Below are 25,226 nucleotides of genomic sequence, written 5' to 3' on the forward strand. Positions count from 1 at the left end.
AATGGCGAAAGTAGACTAAAAGGATCGCTTGGATGTTGAAAAACACACCTGACAAGTTTTATGGAAATTCTATACACGATAGATTGGGCAACCTACATTACACATTAATATCATGGACAGCCTTAAAGTTGAAGAGAAAGAAGACATCTGTTAACCCTGAATTTGAAAAATAGGAAGGAAAACCGAACTACTCTACTCAGATTTGGTCTCCTGGGATTCTTGAAAATAATGAGGATGTGGTCGAGAGAATTCAGAGGTGGATGACCAAGAGTGCGAGGCTTATGGAATGCTTTTTATGTATACCCTTTATTGAAGGCTTGAAAGAAATTTGAAAAAGTTCCACGTCTGGTCTCTAGAGTACGATTTCTGGATTCTGTGACTCTTATCCCCATGTACGGTACTAATGTACGATAGGCTTACAACTTTTTTTATTATTCATGTTGCGTGGATTCGGATTATGTTTTGTCACAGTTAATTCACAATGTATTTTACTGTCTAAATGTATGCCAAGTTACATGTATTTCAGTTTCATTTGTTTGATAATAATTGTTCTTTTCAGTTTGTTGTAGAGAAAATGTACACATTCTCTTTGAGATTATTTTATATGAAAGCCTATATATTTTGTACTACCTTGTATTGGTAAGCACCTGCACACCATACTTGTTTTGTGTGTCGTTGTATTAGAACTGTGTCCTTATACCGCAGTTTAAGGTAAGTTTTTTGTCACCTGTTAATAAACATAGAATTTACTAATAAGAGTGTTTTCATTGCAGTATAATTTTTAGTTTTTTAGTACTTGTTCATCAGAGACAGGAATGTGGGAATTTTTTTATGCCACGGAAGGTTATAGCACATTAAAATTATAGCATTAGTATCCAAGAAAAGGTTTAGCACATTATTACTGTGGGTAGGCTGAGGGTTCAATAATCCAAAATACTATCTTAGAGAGTAAACATGAACGTTTTCAAGGAACTTCATGCCTCTAAGCAAGACTGTGACCTCACATCTAGCTACAGAATCGTCTGCCACATAAAGACACACAGACATCCTTTAATAAAGGGTACATTGCAAGGTTTCAGAAATTTCCTTCATGTTGTCGATCAGCATGAAGAGCTTCAATTAGACGTCTGTATTTTCTAGGTAATGTTTCACAGCGTAGATTCTTATGGGACTTCACTGAGATGGCACTTTCGTGCCTAGAAGTTCTGATTTTCTTGGTTCTGTTTCTGAAATAACTTTTGAACTGAATATTATTTTCTTCTGATTCGCAAGTTAGATATAAGGTATGCTGTGCTTGTTACTTTTCTGGAGTTGATGATTGGTGATGATGATTATGATGCGCTGTTTTTCTAGAAAAACTGTAAGTTGTCGAACATGTTCATTCTTTATTTTTCTCATGTCATGAACTATCGTTCTGAAGTTTCATATTAGATTATGGATTAATTTATATACCTAGAGAGAGAGAGAGAGAGAGAACAGTGGCGATTTTTAGGACTTTAGACAGCATTCGATCCACCTATAACATAAGTCAGATTATATTACAGAGTGTTCAGTAACACTAGATATTTAATGGCTGTTGCGATCTATCCAATACTGAATTGTTTTTAGTGGTTTTTATGATATGTAATGCTTTCTTTGCAGAAATCAGCGATTAACATTCACTCTTAGAACAAACAAATGGCGTCCCAGTCGAGAACATTCAGGCACCACCATATCACTGAAGATTCTTCCGTCCCCAACTTTTTTCCTCTCCACTAATTATTAAATTTGTTTGGAATAATAAACCAGTTGTGGATACTTTTAAATTATGGACTCTATCCTGGTTTCCAAAAAGCTCGTCGCCCTTCGAGATTGCTTGGGTTGCTTGATCTCAAGACATTAATCAGTATGAAAATCATTGTCAAAACTTTTATAAAACTTGAAAGAAATTCCGCATTACTGAAATGCTAAAACATGCTTGTCAAAGTATGTTATCATCATTAAAATGTTAATGATAATAAGCGATATGAGCATTCCAGAATATCACATAATCGCACTGCGATGAAAATGAAGAAAAAGTGAGAGGACTGATGCGAAAAACAATACCAAAGAGACTGTTCAATATATTTCGATTGACAATTTGGACATGACAGAAGTTCTTGTAAAGCATTGGCATCACTCCAGAGTATTTCAGTCTCTCAGAGTTTCAGTATTTCAGACCCTTTAGTTTAATGTTGAAACTTTGCCGAGAACTCATTAAAAATAATTTTTATTTTAGGTGCAGGCTACATCTACCAAAAATATTTGCTCAAAGTCCTGCAATCCATTGTGTGTTTGTGCCATCACTTGTGACTACGATGAACAAAGATCAAGTAATTTGTCAAAGATCTCACCTAGTTTACCATATTTACAAAATCCTATTTGAATCTAGTTGCCGGATCTCGTTCACGGATTATCAATTTGCTAATTATACCGATCATGTATATTTGTTTGTTTTAAGTGATATTTATCATTTTTATGACTTTTCCCTCCCGTTATATAAATCTCGTTTGCATTTTTATACAGTTTTTATATGTAATTTTCGTATCGTTTCCTAATTTTATAAGTTGTGAACCAATTCATAAAATTAGATTTCCTAACGCGGTTATTTAATAGCATGAATATCAAATCTTTAATTAATATTTAAACATGGATTTAAAAATAAATTAATATATTACTATTTATTATATTACATGTAATATAAAACCCGTGTAGTGTTTAAAGTATTTTAGTCTCATTTATTTTTATTTTTACTTATTATCGATCACTTTTTTTTTTTTTTTTTTGCTTTCTTCATAGCATCTCATTGACTTTATTTACTCTTATTAACCATGTGATATCAACTGAAGTGTTTGTATTTGTTTTCATTAATCATCTTATCCTGCTTTACTTGATGATGTTGTTTATGATAATACCAGTATAATTTTCTGAGCTGTTCTTAACAAGGACTTCGATTTTTAAACAGGGAAGTATGCATAAAAATACACGTAAAATCAAACTATTTATTTATTTATAAATGTAAGTTTAATTGTTGTATAGTAGTAGTATATACACCGTATGTATGTATAAATATCCTTATTTCTAATTTTACAAGTTACATAAAATGCAGTTTCTCTTTTCTTGTGGACTGCTGGACACTATTACAATATCCTTAATTACTGAAATCTTGGTTGAAATCCAATAAAGTATAGGAGGAGGAGGAGCAGGTTTTTTTTTTTTTTTCCCCGTAAAATAGACAGACCGACTCTTTGAAACATACTTTCTAAATAGTATGTTGTAGTGTCATAATGTATTCGTCTTGTCTGTAAAGACATCATAAATATATTTATGGTCCCGGTTGCCTCTATAATAAAACTAAAACAGGCTGACTACCTCTGGTGGTATTGCTTGATAACAGAAGAAAACTATGTTTCTATTGCCTATAGAGGCAGTATATAATCACTTTATTATTTTGACCATTTTTTCCCCCCGTGATAATGATCTCAAACGCGACAAGTTCTTCACCTGTAACACACTTGTATTGCTAGAGCGCAAAGATCAAGAAGAACGACTAAATTCGTTAACATTGAATTTAAATTTGAATTGGAGATAGATCTGTTTGGAAGTCGTACTGAATTATTATTAATAACTGGGCATTACCACGGAGTCGACTCACTGCGGGATGCTTATATTAATTGTTATTCATATTATGTCTATTGTACCTCTCAAACTTATTCACTGACAGTATATCCATAACCATTTCCAGATAATTCATTCCACTCGTTTACCATCTTCCAAGCAAAAAATATCGTCCTCACATGCCTAGTGACCACACCTTTAGTCACTTTTTTGAGGATGGTGTTTGTTTTTTCCTCTCGTATCATGTGTTGAACATTTTCTCCTCTGTAAAACCCTTTTACCGACTTATATGTTTCTATCATATCTCTTTTTCTTCTATCAACCAAACTGTAATCCGTGAATCCATAACTGTTCTCATGGGATGCACTCCACAGATGAGTCGCCATTTTAGTCACACTTCTCTGGATCCTCTCCACTACTTCCTCTTTCTCAAAAAAATCCTGGCGACCAAATCTGATAACCTTAGAGGTCATTACAACTGCTTATAAATAGAGAGAACTTCATTGTTTCTACTCGTCAGTTTGTTTTTCAGTACCCAAATAATTCTCTGCTATTTCGCTTATTATTGTGATTTGAACTTCACCTCTCTGTCCACTATCATTCCCAAATCCCTTGCAGTTTTGTTCAATCGATATAATACATAGCTTGCCATATTTTCACTCCATAATGCGTAACTTTTTGGCTTGATTTAGCACCAAAGAAATTAGTTAATTGTATAGGAGGAGGAGGAGGAGCAGATTATATAGGAGCAGATAATTTATTCAAGTGACGTCGAGATCCTGCAGGATCTCAATATCACTTTTATGTATTGTTATCTTCTCCAATTTACTGCCTTCAGCAAATAAATTAATATTGATGTACAAATGAAACAGGAACAAACTGAGTACGGTGTTGAGGGACACCTTGATATTTGTTCCAGTTTGTATATCAAGAGCATTTTTTTTTGTACTTTTAAAAGGTATTAATATTGTATGAATAAATGTAAACTATATATAATGAGTATGAATCGAAAGTTAAAGGTTCATCATGGTATATATAATTTAATTTAGTTAGCAAGTTTTTTTTTTTTTTTTTTTAGTAGCGTTGAATTCACTCCTATTTAATAAAAGCGTTGTTTTAATATGCATACTTTATTTCTTATCCAGTGCCACCATATCATACCATAATCGGAAGCTTGACGCGATATCTGACCTCTTTTTAAATTCCATTCAGGACAGGAGGAACTTTTATAGGGGCTGAATGTGAGTTAACTGAATTAACATGACAAACATGTAAAATATGACACGTAATTCTAGATACAATTAGTAGCCTTCCGCCGAAAATATATTATTGATCTATAATAGAATGATAAAGAGAAGAGTAAAAATTATGTTTATATTAAAATTAAAATCCAATTTAATAGCATGAACGAATTTTCAAAAAATAATAACATTTAAAATCATCCCGTTTCAAAGAAAAAGAAACAGAAAAACTTCGAATTAAAATATTCAGAACCTGTTATGAATATAGCGTTTGCTGTAAAAGGGACATTTCTTCTGATTTTATTAAAAAATAAAAAATCGATCACTTCAGCTAATTTCTGATTACAGACTAAAATGATATCGATTTTTTTTTCGAACACTTCCTGTTCATCGATTTCAACCTAAAACAAACAATTATTTTTAGCAATATCACCACTTCGCACGAACACGTGTGAAGTGGTTTTCAACAGTTACCTTTATATGGCCATTATTATTATTTGACACCTCCAGGGAGTCCAAAGACTCATCGAGGGAGAGTGTGCCAACAGCATCGAACGATTTTACCCCTTCCAACTACTAACCGCGCTCAAACTTACTTAACTGAGCCATTAGTAGCAGAGGCTCTACCAATCGACCAACCTTTGCCGGCAATGCATATTATTAATTTTTTTCATGAAATTATTGCAATATACAAATAGGCGAAACCTTAGCACATCAGTGCCGTGTGTAGGCAGCGGATGTATGGACTGACAAAGAAAAAGTTCTTTCTTTCAGAAGAGTACATTTTGCAGAGATATGATGCCAAATTGTTAACAACTGGTTTAGCTCGTTTAAAATTTTAAAGGAAAAGATAAAATTGTAACACGGTGAAACAGTTGGACTCTGCCACTTTGCTGCCTTTTTAAAAAAGTAGAAAATTCGTATTATTAATTTTATTCAGGAAATTATTGCAATTGTTGATTGACATAAAGGACGACGTTATCAGTAGAAATAAATATCATCATACGAGAGCAAATGTGTGGATATATTATTTTAAGGTGAGGCCAATTTGAGATTTATACAACGTTAGTTGCTCTATGGGAAAGGAAGAAGAGATAGAGTGTTTCTAAAGTTGAGGAAGATAGAGGTGCAATATTGACTCGATTTTTCAACTTCTGCTAAAGAGTGATGAAACAATCAGCTTTAAAGGATTTGGTTACGAATGATCTTCAAGCTTGAAATGTTCGGATAGCAGAAAAGGATTCGCTGTAATCCAAATAACATTGCTGTTAGCAAAACCATGCACTGAACTTGAAGTCACCGAGAGAGTCGTTGATGTATAAGGGAGGATAGAGGAGGGAACAGAGTCCCTAGGTGTACCATCCCATAACATAAATTAAAGTGGCAGGTAAGGCAACCAGCCAATTCAGTTGCAGAGAGAGAGAGAGAGTGGAAGTACGATCCTTAGAATAGTTTGTCAAGGAAGCATTTTTGTTACACCTTATCAACAGGAAACGATGAGAAGAAATTTCTTCATACATTTGTATGGCACATGGCAGAAGTGGATGACATAGATGGTGCACTTCCAGGTAGTAAAGAAATTGACTGTTACCGATATTCTTTATTATTTTAGACAGGACCAAGGTGAGTGTAACGAAATGATGGTTTCATGAGAAACTTAGCATATTTTAAGAATAGGCTAGATGTTACTTAGGTTATAGAACTAATTTAGAGCACAGTTTTGAGATGTGTAAATATGAGAAAGGCAAAATTATATATACAGGGTGTTCGGGATAAATTTGACATATTTATAATTAATTATATTTTTCCGTAAGTTACATGTATTAACACACACTTCTCTTCATTTAAAAGTTTGGACCCTTCTTCATTCATATACAAGATGTCAGAAAGGATGGATAGCTGGAACCCACCTGAATCATGGAAGAGAATAACTTGTATCATGATGATTCGTGCCCGCCATCAAAATAAGGATATTACGACTGCTGCCCAATGCTCCCTGAATACAGTAAAAACAATCAGGCATGAACTAGAGACTTGCAATGGTGACTACGAGGATGTAGCAAGAAGAAAGATCCCTAGCAGACGATCTGATTGCGTTCGTACAGCAGAATTCCTCGCAAATCTGCAGGAACAGGTGTTGAAGAACCCTGGCATTGGAATTCGGGCTTTGTTCGTGGAGTTGCTAACTGTAGTCAAGCCCTGGATAACAAGGGTAGCCAATGGTAGGCCGTATGTATGGCAGCAGGATTCGGCCCCTTGCCACACCTCTGGGAAAAGTCAAAAATGGTTGTCTGAAAATTTCTACGACTTCACCAGTCCAAATGTTTGGCCTCCAAACTCCCCAGACCTTAACCCCATGGATTATTTTGTATGGGGCGCAGTTGAAAAAGACACCAATCGCACTTCCAGTAATACAAAAGCCCAGTTAATGGATAAAATTAAAACAGTTTTTGCGGCCCTTCCCAGGGAGACTGTAGCATCAGCTTGTTCGAGGTTCCGAAGCAGAATTGAAGCTGTGATCGATGCTAATGGTGGTTATTTTGAGTAAATCTTGTTGATAGTATTGTAATTAACTCTGCCTGTAATGTTTTTTTGTCAATTCATTAAATTTAATAGATACAAAGAAGATTTTCTTTTTCCTTACGAAACTGTCAAATTTATCCCGAACACCCTGTATATATGTACAGTGTGTGTACTTGATGCAACGGATTTACTCGGCTATATGATATGATTAAAAATTTAATGACTATATATGCCGAGAGATACCAAAATAGAAAAAATACTATTTATTATTTGAGCGTATAACTAGTTTTCTCTTCTTAGAAGACTTCATCGGATACATAGCATGAAAAGAGAAATAATAATAATAATAATTATTATTTCTCTGTGTGTGTGTGTGTGTTACGGATAATGTAACAAACTCGGTTATTATTAATAATTACCGGCTATTATTAATACAAACCAAATAACGAGATTAAAGTGAATAACGAGAATTAATCACATGAACCGGTAATTATTAATAATTCCTAGAGGAGTCTGGTAAATGTAATAAAAACATGTTTTATAAAAAAATATTTTATATAAATACCTTATTATATGATTATATTGTTGTCCGAGTCCACGCGGTTAGCCTAGTGGCTATGCGCTTCGCAACCATATGCCTGGGGAAGGAGTGTCCTTGGTTCGATTCCCGCCGACGACGTGAGGAGCTTAAGGATCTTCCTCAGCCATAGCCAAGTTAGCCGGTCTTGGACGTAGACAGTAGGGTTTTCCCCAGTTTATCTGGGGTTTATCATCCCGCAAGCAGGCAAACTGGCCTTGAGAACTCAACACTACAGGCCATAGGATACACCGGGGCATAAGGCTGACCACCTTATCCTGTGAACGGTTTGAGGTCCGACGATTAACTAACCCTCGACACCGCAAGGTAAAAGAGGGTAAAAGGAAGATGATGATGAGATTGTTGTCCGGTTAAAAACAAATTACTTATTTTTGCAGGAAAGACCTCTGTGGCACTTGGAATTACAAAGGATTTCTGACTTTTTACATTTGCAGCGATTTGAGTTACAATGGGCTGTACAATTGTAATAATGGAAACCTTGACCATCTAAATTAGAATTCTTGCGGGCACATTCTCTTAGACTTATCTCAATATCAGAAACTTCATTAACTGAAATAAAAGTTTCCTTACAAACGGTAAATTCGTTCCTCGAATAGAGTTGGTTTAAAATACCATATTTTGTACCTAATTTATATAGGTTTTCATTCTCAATAGAAATTATAACAGCTATAATATTCCAGTTGTTGGTCTTAGTCCTATCATTTGCAATTGGAAATTTAGTCATTGAAAGCAGTAACATTTTTTCATCTTGCTTAAGTGACTGCTTAGCAGAGTTTCGAGATTCTTGAATTTTTTCAGTGATTTCATTGAGTGCAAAAGAAGTACTTTCTTTTATATATACAGTATATAATATGTCTCTTTTCATGTTATGCACCAGATGAAGTCGTCTAAGAAGACGACTTCATCGGGTATAAGTATCGGGGACAAGTAATTATATATATATATTCGGAAATTGTATTATATTTTATTTAAATTTTCTAATGTGTTTTATTTTTTCTAATAGAATAATGTTCACTTTTGATTTATTTCTCTATTTTATTATGTTACTTTCATATTGTGCTATATATATGTCTTTTTACATATAATATGTATTTATACAAGAGAGGTGCAAGTGTTTCGTTTCTGTGGAAAATAAGAACTAATTAACAGTCTGGTAAATCAGACTACTAATCAGTTTGGTAATAACAAGGAACCGTCATTGTTATGTTTTGAAGCACAGAATCGATAATAATAATTGGAGAGTTCGCGTAAATCCGTTATCATCAGTACATATTAGGTTACGTTTTCTCGGTCTACAGATTAGAACAAATTGTCGTGCCTGGCTCAGTAACCTTTCATGGAAGAAGAGCCATTTTTCTGTGAGTAAAATTCCAGAGCTGCAAAACATATATAAACATCCTGCATGCGTACATTGTGTCGGTTGTGTGGGGATGTATACATCATCTCTCTCTCTCTCTCTCTCTCTCTCACACACACACACACACACACACACAGGCTGGTATTAACTTAAGACAAACGTAAAAAAGACCTGAATTCGAATATCTTCTAAAAGTTGAAGAACATTTTCAGGTGTCTTTACAGCTGAAGGTGAGATAACGGTTTCGAAGAACACATGCGATTGATGAAAATACTTTTTTATGGTCGTTTGACTAACGAAAGGTTGGAAACCTACACCACATTTAGTATTGTGAGTGGACTTCTTTTCTTTAGATTCTTTCCATCCATTGCTGGATATATGCCTTCCCCTAAATTTTCCAGTTCTGTCTGTCTTTAGCTAATATCCATCTCATATCACATCTTTGTAGATCATCCCTCCATCTTATGTTTTGGCGATCTTTGCTTCTCTTGGTATCTACTCAGTGCACATATTAAATAGTTTTTCTTTTTAAGCATGCAGGCAAATCTCCTATGGGTTGGATAATCTGGGAACCTTGTTCTGCAGACACACATAGTACCATTTTCAAGCCACTTAAGATTTCTTGCAAACACGGTAATGGTCTTATATTGGACTAAAATTTACCCACAAAGAATTCCAGATATATCCATGTCACAGGGAATTCGAATAATAAATAATTTATTTATTATTAATTTTATAATATATAGTACTAAATTTCTTCAACAAAATTTAACCCCACATGAGATCTCTGCAATCCAGATTGTAATTAATATTTAATATGCCGGATTTTATTAAAGCTATTTCATTAGAAAATTAGGAATTTATGGCTAACTTTCTTTTTATTACAGAGTAATCACATACTATATAAAATTATTTCCTTACTTCAAAGTTCGTGTTTGTTTCATTAAAATTATTGAGTTAATAAAATTATTTATTTTTATTTCAACTATTTTTCTCTTAAGAAAAGAAGACTTATCGTAGTTCGATTCTTTTAGTTCATGCAAGAAACATTTTCTCTAAAATAAAAATGCTTTTTCACACAAGATGAGTTAGCCGGTTTCATATCCCTGCAACAGGCTTTGAGTGCAAGTTATTCGAAGAGATCGCAGACCTGGATTTTGGAGGTTGAGAAAACATCGAATCTTCAACAATTCCAGGTTCACTTGCCAGATGCCTTCCTGTTTAGTTAACGTGGAATTAGGACCGACGTGAGAACTGCTCAGTAGAATCGGTGCCCCCCCCCATCCTCACATATAATAACAACTAGCCGCCTGTTGCTCTATTAAGTATCACGTGAGAGTTCTTGAAATCATTCATTTCTTTTCAGAAAGCCCCCCCCCCCCTTTCTTTAAATCAAAATATCTTACAATAATGATCAGAAAGTATTTGACATTTATACTTTTTCCTCAGTTCGTTTCTTTAATAATTTTGTTTCGCTTCTTAACAAATTTTTCAATTCATTTTTGTTTTTGCTAGTCTTTAGGATCTTCTGTTGGCGTTTTTTTCATGCACAGTAACCAACTCACTGCTTTTCTTCTCCTCCCCTCAAATTATTTTACATTACTTCTACGATTCGAAGCATTGGATATAGTCATCTTACCTGTATGCTTCTTCCACCTCAGGTCTATTTTTTCCATTTCATGCACAGTTACATCGCGGATAGATAGAATATTAGGTTACAGTTTTTGAGAGTGACCATCTGTTAAATGGTTAGATGATTTATCCCTTGTATCTTTTATTTTAGGATTCCATAAAGTTTAGTTGATTAAACGATTATGATAAGCTGAATATTAAAATATTATATACCCTAGTTTAATCGATTTAATACCCAATAAGAAGTGGGAATCAAAATATGATCGCAAAGGATTTTTTATTTTATATTAAAATTTATATTGAATATTTTATATTAAAAATTATAAAAATAGTGTAAACTTAATAATATCCATAATTTATAGTCTACATAACGCTGACTATAACATAGATTATCATTTGTCATGATTTGTGAACTGGCCTTAAAATAACTACAATTTTTCATTGAAACACATTTTGTAATTTTTTCATAAACTTAGTAAAACGTTTTCAGGATTTCGAAATGCCTTGTACATGCAGCTGTACATGTCTTTTGTAGGCTTGTGAGTCAAATGATTTAAAAATAATAAAAGTATATTATATTCTTATTGTTAATACCAGTAGAATATATTTATTTAGCTCATACCTGTAGCTCAGTCATAGACGAAGCCCTTTGGTCAGAGACCTGGGTTCGATTCCCGTCCATGATGTGAGGAACCTATATCTCGTCTCTTTCGGCTAATTCACTAAAGGTGAATTAGCCGGTCTCATACGGAAGTAGGGTATTTTTTCACCCGGAAACTCGAGTTTTACACTGGCCGCATTGCCTTAATTGGTTCAGCCATTAACTCCAAATAGCCTAGCCTAGCCGCAGAAAGGCAGAGATCTAGGTGGACTGATGCAGTTGGAAGCGCATTAGAGGATCGAAATATAAGATCTAGCAGTATTGGAGTTCTTACAAATAGTAGGCTAATCTCAAGGAAACATGTTAATAGGAAATTAGTAATAATATAAACTTAATCATGAACTATCATATAATCTTTTACACGCCTTGAGGGTACATATCAGGATTTTCATGATGATCACAATATAATTTTTTCGCTGATAAAGGGAAAAATGCAGCTTCAATTTATAAACAAGAGATCTTTGCTGACAATCGCATGACAAAGAGATAAGAAACTAGCAAGCAGAATTTCAGTCAACGTTCATAAGGCAAAAATAAGCAACATTTTTATTTAAATTTTACGAACATTGACTGACATAATCATTATTTCTGGTTGCTAGTTTCTTATTTATCTATTTGCCATGCGATTGTCATCAAAAATTTCTTGTTTATAAGCTGAAGCTACATTTTTCCTCTTTTATCGGTGAACAAAACAAACAAAAAATTATCACCATCATTATCATCATGCAATCAATGACATAGAATTACATAATCCACCATCTGCACTTATATCATCTACTGCTGTCTCCACAGCATTCATCTATCGATTGCGCGTATTCTCTGGTCGGTTTGCATGTTTGAGAGCATCCAAAAACGATTTCCGGTTCTATTTAAAACCAATTTGTTTAAAATATTTTTCGCATAATGAGAATCGAATATAGGTCTTTTCCAGTTGAAGAATAAAATATTAGCTTTGCCACCAGCGTTGTGGGCTCGACTCTCAAGTTAACCTAAATGTTTGTACTACTTTGAAAAATATTGGGACTTTTAAGGGGGGGAAAAAGTGACAGAACCACATGTGCCGTCAAATTGCATGTTTGATCAATTTTATAAAAGTTTACACGACTGTTTTTTTTTTTTTTTTTTGGTGGGTCTTCCAGATCCTTGTTCTTCAACCTGTGGTCCGCGGACCGATGCCGATCCGCGGAAATTTCCTGGCGGTCCGCCAAAAATTTCTTCGTCTCTCAGAAACAACGCTCCAGCCACGTATATCAAAATTTCTAACCTCTAAGCAGCAGCAGATGCCGCACTAGCTAAAAATTGTAATTTTATAACACTGGATTTAATAAATAAAATACTATCTTACATTGGTTTATGTTTCTGTCTTAGCCGTCAGCCGGTCAGCAAAATATTTCTCCTATTTTCCCCGGTCTGCAGGTGAAAAAAGGTTGAAGAACGCTGTTCTAGATAACATATACGCTCTCCAACTACTAGATTGTAGATTCGAGTCTCCCCGCTTGCATGTCTTTAGGTGGTTGGTGGATTTCGTTAATTTGGTGAAACAGCTATCCTGCTTCCTCGAGGCTTGAAATGGTTTTTAAGTTTCATGTTTGGCCTCTAGAGCAGGGTTTCCGGATTATCCAACTCTTAGCTCATTCGCGGCAGTAAATCTGCGATAGGTTTAAAACCTTTCATGGGTGCATATTTAAAAAAAAAAAATTAAGAAAATATATTTCACATGTTCATTTTTTTCTAAGGAATATATGTAATAAATTTACTTACTAAATTATATTTTATTTATTTCTATTATTATTATTATTAATTTTTTTTTGTAAATCTCAAATCATAAATTATCATAGGTATCAGCAAGTTATGTATGGAAGAGAGATATCCTAGAAGAGAAAAGTTATTAGTGGTGCATTCCAAGGGTATGTTTTAGAACCGTTGATATTTAACTTTTTTGTTAATGATATCAGAAGGGATTTGAATGATGATATGCAGTTGTTTGCAGATGATGCAAAGTTGGGAAGAACTATGAGGAATGAAGCAGATGTCATGGTGTTGCAAGAGGACTTAAATATGCGCTGGCCTAAATAGCGATTGGGTTACCAGTTGAATGTTGCAAAGTGTACAGTTGTAATTGGAAGCAAAGATGGGATGCAGAGCATACAACTGGTGGGAATATCATAGAGGAAATGGTAGAGATCTGGGAGTTATTGTGAACAACGAGCTAGAATCGTGAAGACAGCACAACCGATTATGGCAATGATGTGGAGGACACAGACGTGTGGAAGTAAGGATATTATGGTTCCACTGTATAAGGCTTTGATTAGGCGCATATGAACTGTTGTGCACAGATTTGGTCACTGGTTTTCAAAAGGATGGAAAGCTATTGGAAAAGGTCCAGAGACGAATTGACTTCGGTGGTTTCTGGTTTCTGGAATGATGAGTATGAAAACAGATTGAGGAAATCCAAATTGCAGAGACTGGCGGATAGGAAGAGGAGGAGAAGGAATATGATTGAAACGTAAAAGTTATTATTACCAGAATAATGTGGATGAGGTTTTACATAGAATGGCGAAAACAAGGGGAAACATTCCTGGAAGTTGTATTAGGAGGATGTGAGCAAGGGGGGGGGGGTTTGAAGAGCAGGTTTTTTTGCACGGAGAGTGGTGGGTGATTGGAATGTATTTTCTGAGGATGTTGCGAATGCGGAAACGGTGAACATGTTTAAGGCAAGGTGTGATGAACTGTGTGGAACCTCCCGCGATGAGGCGCTTGACTCCATGGAGGAATAATAATAATAATAGTTATTATTATTAATACATCCCTATTTACGTTTAGACGAGTGTGCAAAAAAAAAAAAAAAAAAAAAAAAAAAAAAGTGCACCTGACTAGCAACTGTGGTGGATTAACTGGTGGAAACGGAGAGTTCTAGAGTAGTTATTTCAGGATTAAGGGCCATAAATGCCGTACCTTCTGACCCACACATAACATAAATATCATTCGGGATTCATTCTCGGTCTCACAAACTGTTAAGTCAACAGTAGACGCTTCACTAAAATATTAATAGTTTTCGACATTCGAAATCCAAAGAACAATGATCAATGAGTTTGATAGGCAATTTGTTTATAGTCATTTTTCTGCATTGCATTCTAATTAGAATTAAAACCAATAGGTCGGTAAGACTAGTTTTAATTAAGTACTACATCTACCACATCATCTCGTATGCTCTCATAAATTTACTAGGAAAAAAAAAAAAAAAAACTTTACACAAAAATACAATCTTGCAAAATTATAATTACTTCTCATATACTTGTTCATTGTCCAATGCAAAGCTTTTCATGCCATAATTTAGAGCCTATTGATTTATAGTAAAATATATCACGTCCTAGCGTTTTATGCTTAATGGTCTATCATGGCTTGCTTTCGTTGACAAATAATTAATGCTATAATAAGACAGTTGTTCCCATCTTCGCAGATCTGGTCGGCCGAGCAATTAGCGTACTCACTGTCAACAGCCTGCAAATTCAAATCCAGTCGATAGCATGAATGCTTATAATTGCCTTTAGATGGCGCAAGACTAACACTGCTTATTGGATGTCGGAAATGTCTGAAAAAGCTCCATGCTTGGTTTTCAGAGCAGTGTTTCTGGTCTGTGTAAAAAAATAAACAAAAATGATAAAAAAAAAAAAAAAAAAAAGAAAAGAAAGAAATGCTGCCTACGGTACTAAATGTACTATAGGTTTACACTCTTTCTTGAGTGGAACATAAAAAAAAATCTACATGTAATCTGTTGTGTCAACCAACTATATCTATGTACGTATTTTTTATTGGTTTCTTTCTCTTGTGGCGTGTAAAAATCTACCATCTCTTTATGGGATAGTAGATCGTATGTCACCTAACTCGCTTTCAGTTCAAAAGTACCTATATAAAGATTACCTCTCATCACAGATGGGATTCCAATCAACCAAAGGGCGGCTTCATTTGAACTGCAGAGGTTTCACTATGTATATGATTCATATAATGTTAAGAGATTAAGACTGTGTGTGTGCATGCGCACGTGTCCGCACCTCACCTGAATTTGACCCAAGAAAAGCTGTAAATTTATTAGTTACTGTGAGAGCTAAGAGCCAGATAATTCGGGAACTCTGTTCCAGAAATCGAATATTGTATACTTTAGTAACTTTGGATGTTCAGTAACATGGCGGCGATGTCATAATACCGTGCGATACAAAGCGTATAGTACATTAACCTATGGTACTTTCAGGGCCACCCCTAGGAATTTTGCCGCCCCTTCCCCCTTATTTTTCGTATAATTTATGCGAATTTTGCCGCCCCCAAAAACTTGTCACCCCATGCAAATGCACGTCTTGCACCGTCGGTAGAGCCGGCCCTGGGTACTTTCGCGTTAAAACCATGGATAGTTTTATCAGCTAGAAGCGATCTTAAATTGTTTTCCAGTAGACATTTACAAACATCCATGCCACAATGGGATCCGAACCCACATCCTTAGATTGGAGAGTGGAAACGTTGTCCTCTCAGTCAACCTGGTCGGCAATACCTACAATATTTCTAAATTATTGGGCCAAAGAAATTCATACAAATAATTACTTACTGAGTCTACGTGTTAAACATTCTGTTAGTTTGTGATGGCGAGTGACGAGAGTCTACATGAGTGAGGTGGGTTAAGATCGATTCTGAACTGCTCAGTTCATCGATGCCACTGGTTGTGTTCAAACCAAGTTCTCGTAAACCAGATTTGAGACATTGTTCTGCTGAAACGTGCAGAACCCTTCAACTAACACTGCATCAGCATCACGTGATGGGCTATGTTATTCAGGATATCACAGTATGATGAAGAGCATCCATCTTCATCTCTATGACTCCTTTCCTGTCAGTCTTAGGAAAATGAAGTCCTGTTGGAAGCATTCTAGTGATCATCACCTTGTGGGTTTCGTGTGTCAAATCTTGCTGGTGCGACTGCTGTTAGGCCTCTTGCTTTAAAGGGGGAGGATCCTTTGGTCAATCTTCTATTCAATATGCGTATGGCCTTTCGTTTTATAGCTTCGTATGATGTGCATAGAATTATTTGAGGAAAACTGGTTCTTCTGAAGTCTAACGCTCAAATCTCCATTGCGACATAGAACTGCCCTTTGTTCCTCTTGGCATTTTGAGTATAACGAAACGAGGCTCATCCCCTATGCAGTGGCGGCTCGTGGCTTGAAATCGTGGGGGTGCTGCAACTTTCGAAATATACATACAAACTGTAAATGTTTGGATAAAGGATCAAAATTATGGTAAAAATTTTTTTAAAAAATGTAAACATGAAAAAATATTTTTATTATCGATAAAATTATACAGTTTAGTATAATTCAAAATTACTTAAAAATTACTATAACAAATGTTATGTCTTTAATTGCAATGTCCAAATATTTAAAGAGACGGAGTAAACACGATAAGCACTACGAACACTACTACTGGCGCAAACTGCATATAAACAACAGTGGAACTGCGTGACGGACAGTGCCGCATTACGCTAATAGCTCGCATCTCACTATGATGTGCATTGCTTGCGCGCGTAGCAATATGACACTGTGGTAAACACAGTGCTGCTAACGTCCTTTGCCCTCCTAAATGCTACAGATGGATTTTTATTATTTTTTATACAAAATAAAAGAATTGTACAGGATTATTGATGATAAAATTAAATATTATAAGCAAATATAAATAAATTAATAAATATATTTATATATCGAGGAAAATCGGAGGTGCTGCAGTTCCGTAGTGCCTATGCACTAGCCGCCCATTCCCCTATGAGACTATAATGTTCTTTTTTTTTTTTTCCCCTTTGGCATTAATGGAACCTATATTTTAGGAGGGATAATAGTGATAATCAGGAAATTTTGCACTAGAGGCCAAACATGAAACTTTTTCAAGACTACTCCACTCCTTTAATAAACATAGCGGTAGTCTCATACCGGCCGATGACATTCCTCCCACCAAAAGGCATTCGCAAAACACCCATGCCTAAGATGGGATTCGAACCTATTGACTATTGGTTAGGTCCGCAGCATCTTGGAAGAGTGTAGTTTGTGCCTTTTGAATTGAACAGATCTTAAAAACCATTAAAAAAAGAGCCGAGAAGCTATCTTTTATGATTTTTAAGTTTGTGTTAATTTCTAATCTTTGTTCTCAACAAATCATACAAATTAACACTAACCTAGTCGTTGCTATTGTAGGTTTGTGTTAATTTGGAAGTTATACGGTATTAATTAAGTAACTTATTTTTAATATTTAATTCTATTCTTATTTCTATTCTTTAATTTTAAAACACAGTTATTGAACATCTCCTTCGTAGCATAGTTTGAGAGGATGACGCGAAATTTATCCTTAGGTTGGGATCATGGGCCGCTCGTGCATAGGCACTACTAAACTGCAGCACCTCCAATTTTTCTCGATATTGTTATTATTATTACATGACACTTCCGGGGAATCCAAAGACTCATCGAGGGAGCTTACTCTATAACTCTGTCTCCACCACTCAATCCACCAACTACAACGAATCGCAACTACACCATCGCCATCTACCGTCGACCACTAGTATTTTCACAGACAATTACAAACATCCATGCCCAAGGCCTTTTTGCTGGAGAGCGAATACGTTAACCACTCGGCCAAGCAGGCCGGCAATATATAAATATATTTATTAATTTATTTACATTTGCTTGTAATATTTAATTTTATCATCAACAATCCTATACAATTCTCTTATTTTGTATAAAAAACAATAAAAATCCATCTTGTAGCACTTAGGAGGGCGAAGGGGCAGCACTGTGTTTTACCACAGTGTCATATTGTTACGCGCGCTATTAGCGTAATGCGGCACTGTCCGTTGCGCAGTTCCACTGTTGTTTATATGCAATTTGTTCTAGTAGCCGTAGTAGGAGTGTTCGTAGTGCTTATCGTGTTTACTCCGTCTCTTTAAATATTTGGACATTACAATTAAAGGATTTAATTGTAATGTCCAAAAATTGTAAATCCATTCCTTTAATTACAATTAAAGGAATGGATTTTATTTTCAAGTAATTTTGAATTATACTAAACTGTATAACTTTATCGATAATAAACAATATTTTTTCATGTTTAATATTTTTTAAAATTTTTACCATACCTTTGATATTTTATCCAAACACTTATACACTGTACTTACAGTGTATAAGTAAGTACTTACTTATACAGTGTATAAGTAAGTATATTTCGAAAGTTGCAACACCCTACAATTTCAAACCACGAGCCGCCACTGATTGGGATAAAAAAAAAATAAATGATGAAATTCAAAATTTGGAAGGAAAAAAAAAGAACAGTATTTGGTATTCATTTTGGATCCAGAATGAGTTATGTTGAATGTGCCATTTATGTTTTAAAATTTTAAGAATAATTTGCTAAAATTTAATATACATCTGAAAATTTCCAAATTTTCATATTATAGAATAAGCAACGGATATCGACACGAAAAATTTATTTGACAAACTTCTGAAATAATCTCTCACTGGGTATCATATATCCATTACTTTTCGCTAATTGATAAAATTAGGAAATTTTAAATTTACATTAAATTTTGACAAATTCTTAAAATTTTAAAAGGCGTTAGTGGATTTACTTATTTATAAATGACACATTAGAGGTGGATCGAACAAATGCGATTTAAATTTAATTTTTTTTTATCACCCTCGATATTACTACATAATTTGAAATTGTTAATTATAATTGTATTTTTGCTAATCAAGTTTTCAGAATGATTTTTAGGTATGATAATAGAAAATATTTTAATATAAGATATTTTAGCTAGGAATAAAATGAATGATATAATTCGCATTGAAGTCTCCTCCCCGGACGGGATTTTATTAAAGAGGAAACGATGGTGGTTAAAGATATGAGGAAAGTTTTGTTTTGTTTCTTTCATTTTCTGTTAGGGAATTTTGACCTTGAGGCATTTTGCTCAAATTTATTTTCTTATGTTTACTAGTATAAGCTGCCTGTTTTAATTATCTTATTTTATTTCTTTCCATATGACATGTTTTACTTAAAATATGTTATTGTTAAAGGGTAACACATATCATGTTGTGCTCAAAATTGGCTGTTTTAGCATTAGGCTTATTGACTGCACGATCATGAGACGTATATCTGTTAGCGGCACATGTTATTAAGCTTCTATTTAAGAGGTAAAAATTATATTATCTAGAGTAACATACTTGAATCTTAAGGATGTTCGGAATCAGGGCCGCGCCAACCCGAGGGTACCCCGCACCCGGGCGACAACATTGATAGGGCGACATTTTATGTAGCTAATATCTATTTTGGATTATACAATGCAGTATTAAGGGCGGCCGATAAAAGTTTGCACCCAGGCGGCAAATATATAATAATACCATTGGTATTATTATATATTTATAAACAACACTCTTGGCGTGCCCCTGTTCGTAATAATTTATTATTATAAGAAGTATTCTCATGATTTTTAACATAGTAATATCTTCAAATAACTACCCCCCCCTTCCAAAAAAAAAAAAAAAAAAAAAACACTTAGTCATATGGAAAGCTAGAAGAGATTTCTACTTCCATAGAGGGAATTAATTAATATTTTTTTAATCTTATATCTCATGAAAGCTTGCTACTGTTTGTTGTTACGTTGGATATTGATGAAGGCGAGGAATGTATATGTTTGGCCCACTTATTAAGTGAACATACGATATGCCGAGAAGTATTGTAAAATTCATGGTTAATAAACAATAATAACAAAAACCTTACAACGAACCATGGGAATGTTCTTATAAATCCAGTGAGTCCATTGGCTTCAGTTATTTATTTGTATTCTGCGATTTAATTTGTTTGTTTATAAAGCTTGACTTTTTTTATTTTTTATTTTTATTTTTTAACCAACGGCCATGGGGTTTAAAGTAATTTAAAGTGTTTGGAAGAGAAAGAAGGTGCATATTCACACAATTGGATCTATATTCTCGTTTAATTTATTTATTTGTATCTCTGCGGGAGGAATTTTATAGGTTTTATAATTTCCAAATAAAGAAATTCAAGATTATTAACAACTTCAACAAGAGGCGAAGGTAAAAATTAGCTAGAAATTTGATAATATATATAAACTGTAACTGTAATTTTGTAAGCTGCTCTCATATAGCTAATTAAGATCTTTCGGTTAACGCATTTTTAAAAACATTTTCTTTTATTTATTTATTATTAGACGACTGAATTACTTGGTCTGGAGATGTATACCCAGACCAAGTAATTCAGTGTCTTACGCTGCAAACATGAGCCAGAAAACTTTTGCTGTTGTTCTCACCTAGATGAATTTAGGCTTCCGGGTATTATGTTGCTTTTTTTTCTTTCCCGAAATGCTACCGAAACAACTATAGCTAGTCTCCTGCTGACTGGATGGTCGATGACAAAAACAGTTCCTCCATATCAGTCGGTTGGGGCCATGCCCTTTAGTGAAAAAAAAAAAAAAAATTGTATTTCTAGATGGAATTCTCATCAAAAATTTTTATCATACGGAAGTTGCAAGTTTTCTTACCGGAAACTCAGTCTTGCAAAAGGGGTAAATTGGCCAGAGATTATTATTATTGTTGTTATTATTATTATTTCGTGACACCTCCAAGGAATCTTAAAGACTCATCGAGGGAGGGGTACTTCTACTCTACAACTTTCCGTCTCAGGGCGTTTTATCATTAGGCGAACCTAGGCGGTTGCTAGTCAGTTGCATATGTTCTCTGGTAAATCTTCAAGAGAACATTCTTTTGTGTATTTTGGCCTATTAATTAATCTGATGGTTAATCATTATTCTGATTAATGATTAACCATCCTATCTTAACAGTGACGCCAAGTTACTCAGCAGTTAACATAATACGTTAAGGAGACGAGGAGATAATATCAACAAACATTTTCACGCCAGTTTAATTCGGACCATTTACAGTCATTCTTTGTCATTCGTTTCAAGCATATTTCACTTCTTTTGCATTAATATAAAAATCTAAATTGCTGGAGTTTAGTCTTACAAATCTGCATGATTTTTATGAACATGTAGTAAACATTGCATTTAAATAAAAAAAAAATGACATTCACATGCCACCTGAATAAAATTTAGTCTTCAAATACTATTTTTTCTATTTAATTTATTAAGTTAATAAGTTTATTTGTTCATCTTTTTTAAAGTAATGAAGTATTTATTTCATTCTCTTAAAATAATAAGATAATAAAAGTAATATATTACGTCATTCTTTTCAAGCATATTTCACTTCTTTCGCATTAATATAAAAATCTAAATTGCTGCACTTTAGTCTTATAAATCTGCATATATATTTGTAAATACACAAATAAGATTTTAAACGATGGATTTAGAGCAGGGCGCAATCGATCTCCCCCCCCCCAAAAAAAAAAGAGTGAAAAAATTATTATTATGATGATCAGAGACTTCCAGGGACTCAAGAACTCATCTTACCAGCTGTCTTACCGTCGTCTCTTAAGTCATTCACATTAGATGCACTTAACTTCAACAGGCAAACCGTTCCATTCACTCACTGCTCTGTGAGAGAAAAATCTAGCTCTCACCCCATTCTTAACCGCACATAAACTCAATTTCCCCGAATGGCCCTTGTTCATCTCCTCACCTTGCATATAACGAAAAATTTCTTCAAACGATATCCTATAACATCCCTTCAAAGTATATAGGCTTCTATCATATTAACCGTCTTTGTTTGGTCCAACTGTATTTTCAATCCATATATTCTCAATGTCCTTATAATCCACGTTCCATAACCCCGATATCATCTTTGTAACCTGATATCAGGTTACAAAGATATTTTAATTCAAATATACATGCATACATATATCTTATTTTCAAGTACAATACTCATTAGGAATTTGGGGGGAAATGCTGTTATATAAATTTACCACAAGAACTTGTAAAATCTTATAAATATTCGTAAGCTGCTCTCATAAATTCTCCGTTAACCTGAAATATGTTTTAACGGGATTAATTAATTAGTACACGAAGACGAATACTTTTTTCATGGATTATTTATACGAGATTCTTCTCCAAGCAACGCTGTGTGCTGAAGCTTTGTTCCTCGAGGAGCGGAAAACTTTTCAAATTAGGGAATCATACTCAATACATATTGTGGATTAGTTCTGTTTTCAGACGCTTTGATTGAATAAAACAAATGCTATGATTTAAATATTTCTTTTTTATTAATACAATTTACTACAATTTTCTACCGCTAATAGATATTTAAGTCTTTTAAATTGTATTCGAATCAGAAATACATTACTATTTTTATTTTATTTTTTGTTTTTATTAATTGAAATTCACCATGCTACGAGTTCTTGAAATGTATAAGATTGCTTTCCATTTCCAGCTCTGGATTCGCCACCGTAGCAAAAACATTCTGACTTTAGATCTGGAAGGATTTCGTTGGCGTTATTTTCAAGATGGTATTTAACACTTTCCTGATGTTCTTTGGATGTACTGTTTCAGAACATTATTATTTCTGATAGATGGTGATGATTATAATTGAAATAATGTATTTATAGTTGTTTTCTCCTTTAGCATCTACATTGTCGAAGGATGTCTAAGTGGTCTCAGAAATCACATCGAGCACAGTTTTTTTACTTTAATTTGTGAAACTTAACAAGGCACTTAATGTTATTATTATTATTTATTATTTTTTTTTTTTTATTGGTATGTGATTTTCTGATCGGTGCTATATTATAAAATTGGATTAAAAATGAACAAACAAAACAACCGCCTTCAAAGTTCTGGATGTTTGATAGTCATAACACTATTAGATTTTCGTCGCTACCAATATTTCATGTACATGAGAAGTCGCTTTTTATTAAGTCCAATTACAACTTCAGTAAAGATATCTCTAAGCTGATTCCTTCTATTCCCAGTAGCCTTGGAGCATATTTTTGAACATGTGCGCAGGCGCTTTTATGGTATAGGACTAGTGCAGCAGTTAGCTCTTGGTTACTTCGCTTGTGCTGCTCTTTAAATAACTACATGCAGTTCAAAATGTATGGAAATTGCACACTAAGGAAACGTAAACTCTTGAAATGTAGAAATAAAGAAAGGAATTTATGAAATCTATATAGCTTAATTTGGTTGGTTATTCTAGATAAAATAACACTGAAATATTCATTCCCATATCCGACAATGTAGTCCATGTATAAATATACAACAAACAGTAAAAATTATTTTAGCATCTAAATCAAAAATTTTGTTGAATATATCACTTTAATTTATTTCTCCACAATCATTTAATTGTCAAATCGGGATTAATTGAAGATCTAAGGTCACGCATTGCTGGTGTGTTACACGCGGATGTTTACTATATAAGTGAAATGCCTTGAGGTAAGATGGTGGTCGTCAACGGACTTTCGCGGGTAGGTTTTTGGGGATTTTCGGGAATCTCATATACTTCCCTATAAAAAAAATCGCCAACAACTAAGTTATAGAGGGGAATAAATGTTTCTTAATTGTTGTAATATAATCACTAACGCTTTATTGTATGGTATGCGGTTATGCTGAATGATTGCTTCTTACTCTTGTAGTCTGTAGCTTACTGTGATGCTTTGTGAGATGGCGGCACTTGAGCCCTCTGCTGTTTGAAGTAGGCAGCATCGATGTTGGGCCGGCGCGGTGTTCAACTTTATTGCTATTTAGATTTAGAAATGACAATTTTTGTATAAACATCCATTTATGAATTTTCTTGGAAAGCATGTTTAGATTGGAAAATATATTCTAGACTTTGTGTATAGTTCAGTTAAAGTGTAACAATTATATTTCTTTAAAAAATTGGGTTTCTCGTTGGGATCTTTTTCGTTCGTTTACTGCTTTGAATTGCTAGCTATACGATCCCGCGTGATCTGTTGTTGGAAAATAAATTTTGAAAACTAACTTGTTTTAAGTGTATGATAATATTTAGAACATTGTATTTTATTAATTTTGAAATTCTGGTTGGGTTTTATAGAATAGTTTACCATGTGTAACAATTCGTTTATTATGCTGCATGCTGTGCACTAGCAACAAAAGATGTGTGAAATTAAATTATGCTCAGTACATTAGCGTTTACATGAAGAGAAATAGTATATCAAACTAACTTTTTAAACCGTAATTAAGTAAGGAACATTTATTGAGGACAGGAAAATCGATGAACTGATAAGGCGACATTGTGAAGAAGTTGCTTTGAATTCGTCTGGTTTAGTGTATCTAATGGGATGAATATAACGAAATTCTTCATTTGAAATTATTTATATATATTCATATAGAGTTTTCAGTATATAATTTGCTTCATTAAAGAAGCTTATTTGTTTTGTAGAAATGTAACCAACAAGAACCATTTGTAAACTTCCTAGGTGGTGTTACCAAACAGCCATTGCACCTGAGTGATGAAGAATGTATGTAACATGCACATTTTCCATCATTATGCGTGGTTTGAATCAAATTCGCATCCTGTATGCTCCCCTTTCTTTCTTTCTTTCTTTTTCTCAGTATCATTTTAGATGCAGTTTCAAATAAATTGACTT

The 25,226-nt window shown here is 34.1% G+C and overlaps 1 protein-coding gene across 2 annotated transcripts in view; it reads left to right on the plus strand.

The window, feature by feature from the left end:
* The first annotated feature begins 465 nt into the window (after positions 1–465).
* The window catches only part of LOC150103899 (uncharacterized), a 426,738-nt gene continuing 401,977 nt past the window's right edge, over positions 466–25,226 (plus strand). Inside the window, exon 1 of one of the 2 annotated variants that reach the window (XM_090397172.1) lies at positions 466–711. The gene's annotated coding sequence lies outside the window, so the exon portion shown is untranslated. Of the gene's footprint in view, positions 712–24,061; positions 24,084–25,226 lie in introns of those variants that run through there. The other variant, XM_090397171.1, reaches the window with a different exon arrangement.

The sequence above is a fragment of the Typopeltis vanoorti genome, chromosome 8 (assembly GCF_054136105.1).
Source record: "Typopeltis vanoorti isolate ZY-2024b chromosome 8, IOZ_Tvanoo_1.0, whole genome shotgun sequence".
Lineage (NCBI taxonomy): Eukaryota > Metazoa > Arthropoda > Arachnida > Uropygi > Thelyphonidae > Typopeltis > Typopeltis vanoorti.